Source organism: Pinus tabuliformis, chromosome 2_2 (genome assembly GCF_031772625.1).
Source record: "Pinus tabuliformis cultivar Carrire ecotype Pingquan chromosome 2_2, CPIR1, whole genome shotgun sequence".
Lineage (NCBI taxonomy): Eukaryota > Viridiplantae > Streptophyta > Pinopsida > Pinales > Pinaceae > Pinus > Pinus tabuliformis.
Window position 1 is genome coordinate 1,296,264,260 of NC_142300.1, and position 12,585 is coordinate 1,296,276,844.

The window sequence follows — 12,585 nt, forward strand, 5'->3', positions numbered from 1 at the left end:
CCTCTACAACGAGTTATGAGGGACTATTTATAGCAAATGGTGGGGTGACCCTTGACATTCCCCTTTGTGACCGTTCATCTATCCTCATGACTCTTCAACTACTTTATGATTGTTACATTCAACTATCGACACTTGAACTTCCACTTGAAAATACGTTACATTGCAATGCACTTGTGCCCATGCGAGACAAAATGGCTTGAGCAAGCCATGCAAGACATCACTGACACTCAGACCGTTGTGGTGAGACAAACTCTTTGACATCCTTGTGATGGTGAAGGTGGTGAGCTGATGCCAAGCTTGGTCATCCATGATGGTGTCCATGCGATCAACGGTGACATCTTGTTGAAGCGAACTCTTGCCTCCGTTGCTTCTGGGTACACTGATATGGCTCCTCTGTCCAACTCGTTTGATAGCATGCATATGGTCTTCTTGGATGTGACCGAACCAACAACATACTAATGCATAGTGTTTGTGTTGATATCCATGTGTGTTCTGGTGACCATGTGCATCAACGTGTCAAAGTACATGTTCAACTCCAGTTGGACTTGCTTCTTGTCTTCGCCTTGGTGAGTGTGCCAAACGGGGGGGATCACATGCGTACGCACAATGACATGCATGCTCCTAAATTCCCTTACATGCAATTAATAACACTGATCACCTTGTACGCTTAGTGCCAATTGCTGGGATGGATATATACCTTGTATGGGCACAGTTTCATCTGTCTATGCATGTTGTGCCCCTTGCTGTACCTATTCCTACTACAACTCATTATCTCGTCTATGCAGCCTCTATTCTTCCTTGAGTTGTTGCTTCAGCACATGCATCTCCTTCTCTTTTTTTCTCTCTACCTTCGCATGATCTTCGTGTTGTGTCGTCACCTCATAGCTTCAATCTCCAAAGTTTCTTTCATCATGAGTGGATCGACTTTGAACTTTCATCTTTGCTTCACCTCTATGCTGTCAACAACCTTCCTCTTACACTCGCCGCATGCGGGTGTGCTGCCTTTTGCTTCTGCTGATGGTGTGGTTCGTTGTGATGTTGCTGCCATCTTATCTTGGTGTCCTTGTCTATAAGCAACTTGATGTCTTCACAGGTAGGAAAGATCATAGACACTTGCTTGGATACAACCCCCGTTGTGCTCTCAATGATGTCCTTTGACTCTGCTCTTCTGAAGGTCATTGTACTTGTGCTACTAAGAGATAGACAAACACCTGTGATGAATGGGGACATAGCAACACTCATGGCAAGAAATCTGTCAGTTTAAAACCAAAACAAACTTGAGGACTGAATTGGAACATACCAATGTTATTGATCATGAAGGTTGCACAATTTTCACCAAGAGGTCAGGAGACTGATTGCCAAAATTGTGCAAGGCATAGTCTGGGCTATTTGGGGGCTGACTAATTGATAGAACTACGTAATGTAAAGTCCAGCCTAGCCTGCTGAGGACTGAAACTACACAATGCAATCCTGGAGGTCAGTGCTAGGCTAGACTTGCATAATTTCTGGAGGGAAGGCATAGCCTTTTCTTCTGGAAATGTGCAGTGTTAGCCTGGAAAGGCATGGTCTAGGCCCAGGCAGCCCAGGCCGACTGATGGGCGACTGAAAACATGAGAAGTCTAAATGCATGATGAGATGAGTGCAAACAAGAGTGAATGATCATACATGCAAACAAAAAGTGTACGATTCAGAAAATGGGAAAGCATGCATGTGTGTGAAGCGAGTCGCCGCAATGGCGACTGTCCGTGCAAAAATAGTGTCATCCATGTGCCAGTAGTGAGATGCAAACAAAAACTGAAACAATGCTTCTACAAGATAACAAACATCAAAACGACAACAAGCACTCACTGAAATCAAGCAAACAACACTCACATGAAGAAAAACACAAAAGGCGACAGAAACCTAACGCGAGACATGAAAATCAGGTTTACCCCGAAACAACTAAGATTAATGTGTTGACGACTCTTGGATGGAATGTATGATGTCAAAGCTACAAGTTTTATGTGAGGAATGAGCTTTGCAGTGTCCAGTTGATGATTTTCGATAAAATCGAGGTTGTGATGTGCAGGTCACAAATATAGGAAAAGTGACACTTGGTAGGAGGTTTATGAAATGATCATTCCATGTAACCTCCAGCTTCTAAAGATAGATCATTGAATCAAGGGATGCCTTTGCATGTTGCCTTGGGAGAAATAGTCTATGAATGCAAATCAATTTTTCTCTGTCCTATATGGAGTTGTTCAACCTTAAGGCACATGCATTGGTCTGCGAGCCTGGGATGAAAATTTGCGTAGTTTTTAGGCTGAGCAGAGATGGCTATCTCAGAGGGATTGCACAATTTCTCAGAGGAATAGGTGATTGTCTCCTACGATTGCGCAATTTCTATGCTGAGTAGTTGTCCTTGGTCAGACCTCACAATTTTCTTGGGGAAGACTGTTTAATTGCATTGCATAATTTCTCAGAGGAACAGGCTGCCTAGTTGGATTTGTGAAATTTTTAATAGCTGCTGGGCTGGCTGTCCCAGAGGGATTGCACAATGTCTGGGTTGAGTAGCTGACTGCTACCTAGAATTGCGCTAGGCCGAGCAATCTTGTTGGGCTGGATTGTGAATTTTTTTTAGTGAAGGTTGACAGACAGGATTGCACAATTCTGGAGCCCAGGCTAGAAATTTTCTAGAAAACCACTGAAGCTTGTGTACTTGAGAGTGCAAGACATGTTGCTAAATATGGTTTGTAGGGGGGCTCCAAAACGAAGCTAAGGAAAAATTTTGCAGGGTGGTTGTAGCCACTACAACCCTTGGCAACACACTGGTAGAACACCAATTCTCTGAATGGACCTTGTTCATGAAAAGCAAGTCTAACACCTCCAGAATAATTGTTCAGTTCTCTAGTCATATTGGTTTCCACACTTACTTGATTATAAGATGTAGCATCTGCCAAGGCCTTGGTCAGTCGACACACATTCCAAGCCAAGGCAACATAGTACTTTTGATTAGGTTTGAGGGGTATATTGATTCACAAGCAGTATAATTGCCAGAGTCTTAGTTTCATCTCTAGTGTCCTACATTGCCAGTAGACTTGGACAGTACCTGAGCGGAGTTACGCAGGAACACAAGCATCTCTCCACTGCCAGCGAGTCTAGTTAGTACCCCGGCGGAGTTACTTGCATCACCTCTTTGTGCACGAAGCCTTTCTCTTCTTTCACCTTATTTATTTTTCTTTCGAAATTTTTCACTTTTCCATTTTTTTATTTTTTATTTTCATAATTTTGCATAACACTTATTCATTTCAGAGGTGGAAGAGGGATCCCGACTTATTGAGGGCGTAAGAGGTTGTTCCTTCAGATAAGTAGTGTATGTATACCTATGACATGCTTGTTAAGGTCTCCCCCCCTCACCTTGCTCTACTTGACTGAGCTGACAAGGATTAACCGAAAAACAACCTACTAGATTAGGTGACACTAGTTAGCGTGCAAGCATTGTGTTTTCACCAAGGTTCACTTCGAACAGTACGTGTTTTCCAATGATGTATCATGTACTAAAGACATCATGTTCTTACATAAGAGAGTGGACAACTAACCAAATGTTGATAGTTGTTCAAGTCCTCTTGTACTTTACCCAGCTTGTTTCGAGAGTTGCACACAGTCCATGCAGAACTAACCTCTAGACAATAACAAGCAAATGACGCAAAAAACAAAGAAAGAAGTAGAAGAAAATGTGGAAAGAAAAGTGAGTAATCAAGCAAGCAAGAAAACAAAAAACACACAATAAAGAAGCAAACATGCATGCAAGCAAAAAACTCAAAAACGAACACTACTCCTATTCATAAGCTAACAGTGCATGGGTCGTCTCACGTGAAGTGATACTTCCAATTCAACCACTGATGCATTGGTTGACGCATGTTGGTGGAGGCATGGTTTGCGAACATCGGAGTTGCGTAAACCAACAAGCATGAAAGATATAATGATGAAGATGGACACACTCTGAGCTTACAAGTGACAACATAACAAAAATGAGTGAAAGTACATGACATGCACTCTATGGACTTGCCATGGTGTTGTGCTACACTGCATGCAGATTTTGAGTGTATGGATTCTCTTGACTGTGACATGCAAGCAAATGTGAGAAAGTTAGACCACTTATGTTGTGCATGTGTGCTTGCTATGTAAGATTACTCCAATGCATGAGTGATGGGTTCATGTAGTTCGTGTAGAGGAAGTGAAATATGGGTGTTTGGTTGATCTTCAATGAAAATAAGAGAGTGATGAGGAGGCTTGATTGTTTCAAAAATTTCCTGATCAGAAATGAAGCCAAACTCAGGAAAATGAGGGCTTGGCATAACCATCAGCTCAGGCTGAAGTTACTTGATAGTCTGCAGGGTTTCGACTTCATTGATAGATAGATCATCATTGTAGAATTTCCCACTGTAGATCGCTAGATTACGCAGTATACTAAAGCAAAATACTTGATCTACTTATACAAACAAACTTGCGGAAGCTTAATCGAGTTTGAGCAAGATCAAATAGAACACATATAACATAGAATGAGAAATCAATCACACATGAATGCATAAGAATACTCTGGGGAAAGCCTCAGCTAAAAACCCCGATCTCTGTATTATCATACAAGTGGAAATATGTCTGGATTACACAAAGCTTTAGCTGACAAGCTATCCAGCTCTCAGTACAATCCCTCAATGCTGCTCATAGACTGAATAGACACAACATATACCTTCCTCCAGTCCTCCAAGCCTCCTATTTCCTTGCGCAATTTCTCTTGGGGTCCAATGCTACCAGCTGTATGAATTGACCTCTCAGACAACACATCAAACTCAAAAGTAACTGCGCAGTCCAGAAGGAGATAATTCCTTCTGCATGGATGAGTTTCCTATATAAGAGAAATCCTCCAACTGATATTACATTGTCCCTTCCTATGATCTCAACTGGGTCTCTTACTTAAATGACATGAATGAGTTATTTATGAGAGAATATTCAATTATTTGAAGTACAACAGTTACATGCATGCATGCATTAACTAACTGAACTCACAATCAGTTCCACAAACTGTTGGAACTAATCTAACTAGACTTAATTCAATTAACTGTGCTAACTAATTACAACTCAAAGTACAACTCATCCTGATCTCCTTAATCAAGGGATAACTTCCTAAATCAATGGAGAAACTGTTGCATGTCTTCACACAAACTTCATGTTTGATTTTCTACAACTAATTAACTCAAGATGAATTAATTAATTATTTTACAAATAACTGCTAAGATCAAATTCGAATTTTAATTCTCAATTTTAGTTTAGGGACTAACTAAAATTGGAATGTATCCCGAAATGCCATTTAAAGCAATTTTATTTTTAGCATTTCCATTTTATCATTCCTTGTTGCTATTTCCAACACTAGTACCTATTCTTGTTGCTATTTTCAACAATCATAGACCAGTGTCTTAGACAGATTAAAAATGAGTGAATCAACATCGTCATCAAATGAAGAAGTAGAGAGATCATGACAACCAAGATCAGAAAATTCAAGATGCTTGTCAACATCCTCATGATTTTATGAATCATGCAGTGGGGTAGACGAGAAGCAAGGATGTTCACACTCCGTGTTTTCAGAAATGACAGATGCAAAATGGGACAACATTTCAGAGGAAGATGTGGCCTCTCCGCACTATAATGACAGACTGACATCTAACATGTCCTATGACCAATCAGAAGTAGAAACATACAGAAATGAGTTTTCATAGGGGAAATAAAAAATGGTAGAATCACAAGGGATGTCAGGATAAAGCGGATGAGGCGAGGCTGGAAGGGAGTCATCCTTCACTGCGGGTTCTTATTCTGATTCCCACACACACTCATCATGAATGATGGAATTGTTTGGCTGCATAATACTAACTTCGTCGACAACTTGATCCTCATTCTCAGCAAATGAGGAGTATGGAATGGAAGATCACAAGATAGTACAATCCAGAGGATCAACAGAATGCGGGGATGAAGGTTACGGGAATGAATCCACGCAACAACCAATAGGCTTGTAAGCCAAATTTGCGCATGATATCAAGAGGAGGTGGGGTGCAAGGATCTGACAGTTCAATAGATGTGTGTGCAAGATCTCCCACATCACTCTATGGTGGTGGAGCTGTTTGATGAGGTGAAGGCGGAAAGTCACTTGTGACAGCAACTATGCCTTCTTGTGATTGCGCAATGACATAATTGAAGTGTTTTGAGCAGGGTTCAAATATGTGAAGAAGATACTATAATATTCCATCGAGAAATTTCCAATCAATATCATCTTTGGGAAATCGGTATACAAGATTACAAAAACGTGTGTGAAACTGTTCAATGGATTCATCGGGTGCTTTTTGTAATTTCATAATTTCTTTATAGAGTGATTTATAGTTAAAGTGATTGAAAGCACAGTCTATCTCTGTGACCAGATCAACAAGAGAATAAATAGATATTTCGAGCATCGTGGCAACCAGTACATTGGGTGCCCACGAAGTGTGTAGATGAACAACGCGTAGGTCATTTATTCTTCAAATATTCCATGTCTTTAGCATGAGCCTATAATGCCGACCGTGTGCCTAACCAAGGCTACGTGGCCACCACCATCATATGTTTTACGTGACAATTTATCTAAGAGATTTTCTGAGATAATGAATTCGTTTCCATAAGACATACACTCCTAAAGAGCAACTCTATAGTTAGTCATGATGGATATGTAGAGATTCAAAAAGGATGTGAGGGATCACAAGCATGCACACAATGATATGCATGATGATAAATTCCCTTGCATGCAATCAACAACACTGCTCACCTTTTCTGCTTTGTGCCGCTGCTGGGATGGATCTATACCTTGTATGGGCGCAATTTCATCCGTCTGTGCATGTTGCGCCCCCTGCTGTACCTATTCCTGTTGCAACTCATTCTCTTGTTTGTGCAGCTCCTGTTGTTCCTTGAGTTGCTACTTTAGCACATGCAACTCCTTCTTTTCTTCTCTCTCTAACTTCGCACGATATTCATGTCACACCGTCACCTCATAGCCTCAATCTCCAAAGTTTCTTTCATCATGAGTTGATCTACTTTGAACTTGCAGCTTTGCTTCGCCTCTATGATGTCAACAATCGTCCTCTTGCACTTGCCGCATGTGGGTGTGATTCCTTTTGCTACTGCTAATGGTGATGCTCGTTGTGATGTTGTTTCCATCTTATCTTGATGTCCTTTTCTATGAACAACTTGATGTCTTCAAAGGAAGGCAAGCTCATAGACACTTACTTGGCTTCAACCCCTATTGTGCTCTCAACTATGTCCTTTGACTCTTCTCTTCTAAAGGCCATTGTACTTGTGCTGCTGAGAGACAGACGAACACCTGGTATGCCTGGAGACATAGCAACACTCATGGTAAGCAATCTGTTAATCGAAAACCAAAACAAAAATGAGGAGTGACATGCAACATACCTCTATGATTGATCGTGAAGGTTGCGCAATTTCCGCCAGGAGGTCGGGAGACTGAATTCCAAAACTGTACAAGGCACAGTGTGAGTTGTATGGAGGATGTCTAAGTACTGGAGCTATGCAATGCACAATCCAACCCAGCTTGTTGACGACTGAAACTGTGAAATCCAAAATTTCAATCAATATTGACATATAACCAGCAAACTGCGTTGGGTAGTTTCTGGGGTCTGTAGGACACTGCCTCTAAAAATTGCGCAGTGCAAGCATGGAGGTTAGTGTTGGGCTAGACTTGCATGATTTCTGGAGGGAAGGCAGAGCCTTTGCTTCTGAAAATGCGCAGTGCTAGTCGGACAAGGCATAGTCTTGGCCAAGGCATCCCAGGCTGGCCGAAGGGCGATTGAAAACATGAGAAGTCTGGATGTATGATGAGATGAGTGAAAATAAGAGTGAATGGTCATACATGCAAACAACATGTGCAAGATTCATAAAATGGGAAAGCATGGATGTGTGTGAAGAAAGTCACCGCAACGACGACCATCCGTGTAAAAACAGTGCCATGCATTCGACAACAATGTGATGCGAAAGAAAACTAAAACGATGCTACTACAAACTAAAAAACATCAAAATGACAACAAGAACTCACTGAAATCAAGCAAACAACACTCACATGAAGAAAAACACAAAAAAAGACAGAAACGTAGTGCGAGACATGAAAAGTAGGTTACCCCGAAACAACTAAGCTGAATGTCTCAACGAATCCTAGATGAAATGTCAGATGTTAGAGCTGCAAGGTAAATGCAAGGAATGAGCTCTATAGCTTCCCGTTGATGATTTTTTATAAAATCAAGGTTCTGACGCACATGTCACAAATATAGGAAAAGTGACACTTGGCGGGAGGTTTTTGAAATGATCCTTGCATGTCACCTCGAGCTACTAAAGATAGATCCCTGAATCAAGGGATACCTTTGCATTTTTCCTTGGTATGAACAATCCATGCATGTAAAGCAGTTTTTCTCAGTCCCAGAGGGAATCGGTCAACCTGAAGACACATGCATCGGTTTGCTTGCCTCAGATGAAAATCTGTGTAGTTTCTGGGCTGAGTAGAGATGGATGTCCCAGAGGGATTGCGGAGTTTATGAGAGGAACAAGTGACTGTCTCCCAGGATTGCGCAATTTCTGGGCTGAGTAGACTTGCTTGGTCAGACCTCACAATTTTCTTAGGGAAGTATGTCTAATTCCATTGAACAATTTTTGAGAGGAAAAGGCTGTCGGGCTCAATTTGCACAATTTATTCTAGCTGTGGGGCTGGCTGTCCCAGAGGTATTGCACAATTTCTGGGCTGAGAAGTTGACTGTTGCACATAATTACTCAGTTTCTAGGCTGAGCATTCCTATTGGGCCGGATTGCACAGCTTTTCAGTGAAGGTTGTCAAGTAGGATTGTGCAATTCTGGAGCCCAGAAGGCTGCCACTCAGGATTGTGCAATTTCTTGACGAAAGGTTGGTTCCCCTCCAAAATTGCACAATTTCTTGAGGGAGCTACTCAGCCTGCAGCTGGACCAAGTCTGAAGAAACAACTTGTGAGGGTGATGCAATGAGCTATCATGCACAAGCTGAAAATTTGCAAGAAAACCACTGAAGCTTATGTACTTGATAGTACAAGACATGCTGCTGAAGATGGTCGATAGGGAGGCTCCAAAACGAAGATAAGGAAAAATTTTGGAGGCTGGTTGTAGCCGCTACAACGCTACGCTAAGGTGATTTTTCCAAAGTTCAAACTAAATTAGACAAACTAGATGTGGATTTCCTCAGTATTTTGGACTTTGAAACTTATTATTTAAATTGAAAATTGATATGCTATATTAACCCCAAAGAGGGTTAAGTGCAGGAAGCTGAGCAATTATTAGTTGTTGCACTTAATAAAATTTCGGATAGTGGCATTATTATTATTTATACTTCTAACCTTTTTTCATATGTGGGTTTAAGTGAACAGACCAAAGTAGCAGTGAGACTCGAGGGTCAGTTAAGGAGTGAAATTTCACTAAGGGTCTGTTAAGGATGGTTTTGTATAACGCTTAAAACACCTTGCATCACTTACTTTTTGTCTTTTTCTATTTTTCCTCGAATTTTCATTATACGAAAAAATGTTGTAATATATTTCTCTTTCTTGAGTTAAGGAGGAAGAGGGAAATTTATTTAAAAAAATAAATTGTAAATAAATTTTAAGATGAAACGTGAAAATTCGACTATTACTGATGAGTTACATGCATAAAATTTGCAGAATTGACCGAGAAGAAAAACGCATTTATAGAGGGGGCACATCAAAGAATTGATGAGGGATCATCTTTGGGAAGCTAGTTGAGTTCTAGCAGTAATATACCCACATGCCGACTGAAAGCACTACTGTTGGTATTCTGATTGTCATTGGTTGTGTGATGCACCTTTAAGCCTTCTACATACTCTTAGAAAGAGTCAATTTCATCCTCCTATTTATCTAATTTTCCTTTCAAGGCTTGTATTTCTTGGAGGAGGTTTATGGATGCTGTCATTTGTTGATGCAACTTTAAGTTAATTTCCATTGTTTACAACTAAAGAGATTCAATTTGGTGGGAATAATTGCTACAATCCAAGTTACCCACATTTTAAGGAGTTTTATCTCTTTTTCCCACATGCTCAAATTAATGGCAGGGAAGACCTCTTTTCCTTCTTGCAAGATGCGAAGGAGACACTAGAGAACAATAAGAGGGCTACGTGAGAAAGCGACAAGGGAAAAAGTTGCTCGAAGAAGGAAAAGAGAGACACTATAGTAGACAACACAACCTAGGTATAGATGAAATAATCACAATTCACTAAAGGAGATAGAAACCACCCATAGAAAACTATATATAGTGGCACTCGAGCCTGAGTAGCAATGAGACACACTAAATTCGCTGAAGAAAGATTGTATATAATAGAGACACCAACATGCAAAGCTGTTAAACACACATGGGCAGCAGGGGCAATATGAAAGATAATCAGGAGAGTACAATTTTTATTAACAAGAGATATACATTTATAGTACATTATGTGACCATTAGGTTTCACATCCCAAGGTCTCTTGGTCTCCTTTTGTCCATTCAACTTCCACACTAACCCATTGAGGATTAGGTGTCCAACATTCCCCCCCTTAATCGGAAGGGTTATGTATGAGTCCAAGAAGAGAGCTGTAATACAAAATGTGCAAAAATGCATGGTAGCACAAGGCTGAATGTGCTCTATGAAATGTTGGTATAAAGGGCGGTGGTTTAAGGATGACCACCAACACTGGAATGCTTAGTGCAGTTCCCGAAACTCTTCCATTACTGGCAAGAAGCTGAAGTCATCTGCTAGAGGAAGTGCTCCTATTGTTTTGAAGAGTGAAACCTTCAACCATGGAAGGGATGTCTCACCCCGCATAAAAGGGAGAACTTCAACCTGAAAAGGGAAGTCTCAACCTGTGATGGTTTAAGGATGACCAACAACTCTGGAATGCTTAATGCAATTCCTGGAACTCTTCCAAAATTGGCAAGAAGCTGGAGTCTTCTGCTAGAGGAAGTGTTCTCAATTTTGTTCCTGGAATTCTTCCAAAACTGGCAAGAAGCTGAAGTCTTCTCCTAGAGGAAGTGTCCAGATTACCCACTGAGGGCATGTTCACGGGCATCTTTGTTTCTGGCTACAACTCTGAAACTGGTGTGGCAGGTTGTGGCTCAGGCTTGCTTGATGTCACTTTGAAGCTTGTAGAAGACCATCATTTCCCCCCTATCAGATACAAGGTGAGATGATGGTGAAAACTCAACTGCAAGACTGTTCAATACTCTAGAACTAGTTCTGACATGCATTTGGAATATCTTCTTGGCTGTTGATGCCCATTGCCAAGAAGCAATCCATCCAAGATGGATCTTTGTTCTTGCAGGACGTTTATTTTGAAGCATCTGTGTGAAGAATGACTGGTTTTATGACAGTGCTTACATGGATGAAGATCAAAACAATGATCTTTCAAATGGCCAACTCGGTTACAGTGTTGGCATTTTACAATCTGTTGTTGTTGTTGCTGTGGAAGAGGGGCATAATCTGGAACAACTGGATATGAATTGTCATGAGGAGCAGCTGAACTATTATGAATGAATCCAGCACTTTGAAACTGAATGGGATTGGCATAGTCTGGAATATGAAAGGACAAGTCCTTGTCATATCCAAGACCAGTTTTGTGCTTGTTGTGGACAAGCTGCTCCCAAGGTCTGATGATGGGCTTGGGAAGTGCAGACTGAGTTTCTGCATCTGCATGTACAACTGCTGCTTTATTGGGTTCTGGATCTGATTCAACCTCAATCTTACTAATTTCACCACTTGTTGGTTTAACCTTGAACAACATATTGTTTTGAGCAGAAAACAATTTGGAATGACAAATCTGTTGAAGCTCATCTTGCTGGAACTGAGATTCTAGTTGCAAAAATTCAATCTTTTCTTGTGCATCATGCAGGCAGGTCTGAATGTCACAAAGAGTGTCTTTGCTGACATTTACCTTCCCACCAATACTGGAGTGTATTAGTGTATTCAGTAACTCTAATACATCATCAAATCTAGCCATTTTCTCCAACTATAATACCTTGCGCTATAATTTACACAAAAATGGTTGATTAAATGAGAATTCACAAGTTTGCAGACCAAATGGACTATAACTACGATAACTATAACCTCTTTTTGTTTGTTGAACACTCAAAATTGTAACCTTCTATCTATATTCTGAATTTTGTGAATATTACCTTATAATAAACACCCTCTTCTGCATGTATATAGTATAGAAACAGTGAGGTTAAATGTGTATAGAAACAGTGACATAAATGTGTACAACACCAAGAATAAAGTGATGACTTCTCTACTCCAAAGTCTGCTGTTAATTAGAGCTGTTCATCATGGGATAGGAGAAAACCCATATCAAATGCCAGGAGGTATTACAGGATTTCTGTTTTACTAAACACACTTACAACGCCAACACAATAATATGAATCCAAGCTCAATGCACATCCAATATATAATATATATATATATATATATATATATATATATATATATATATATATATATATATATATATATATATATAT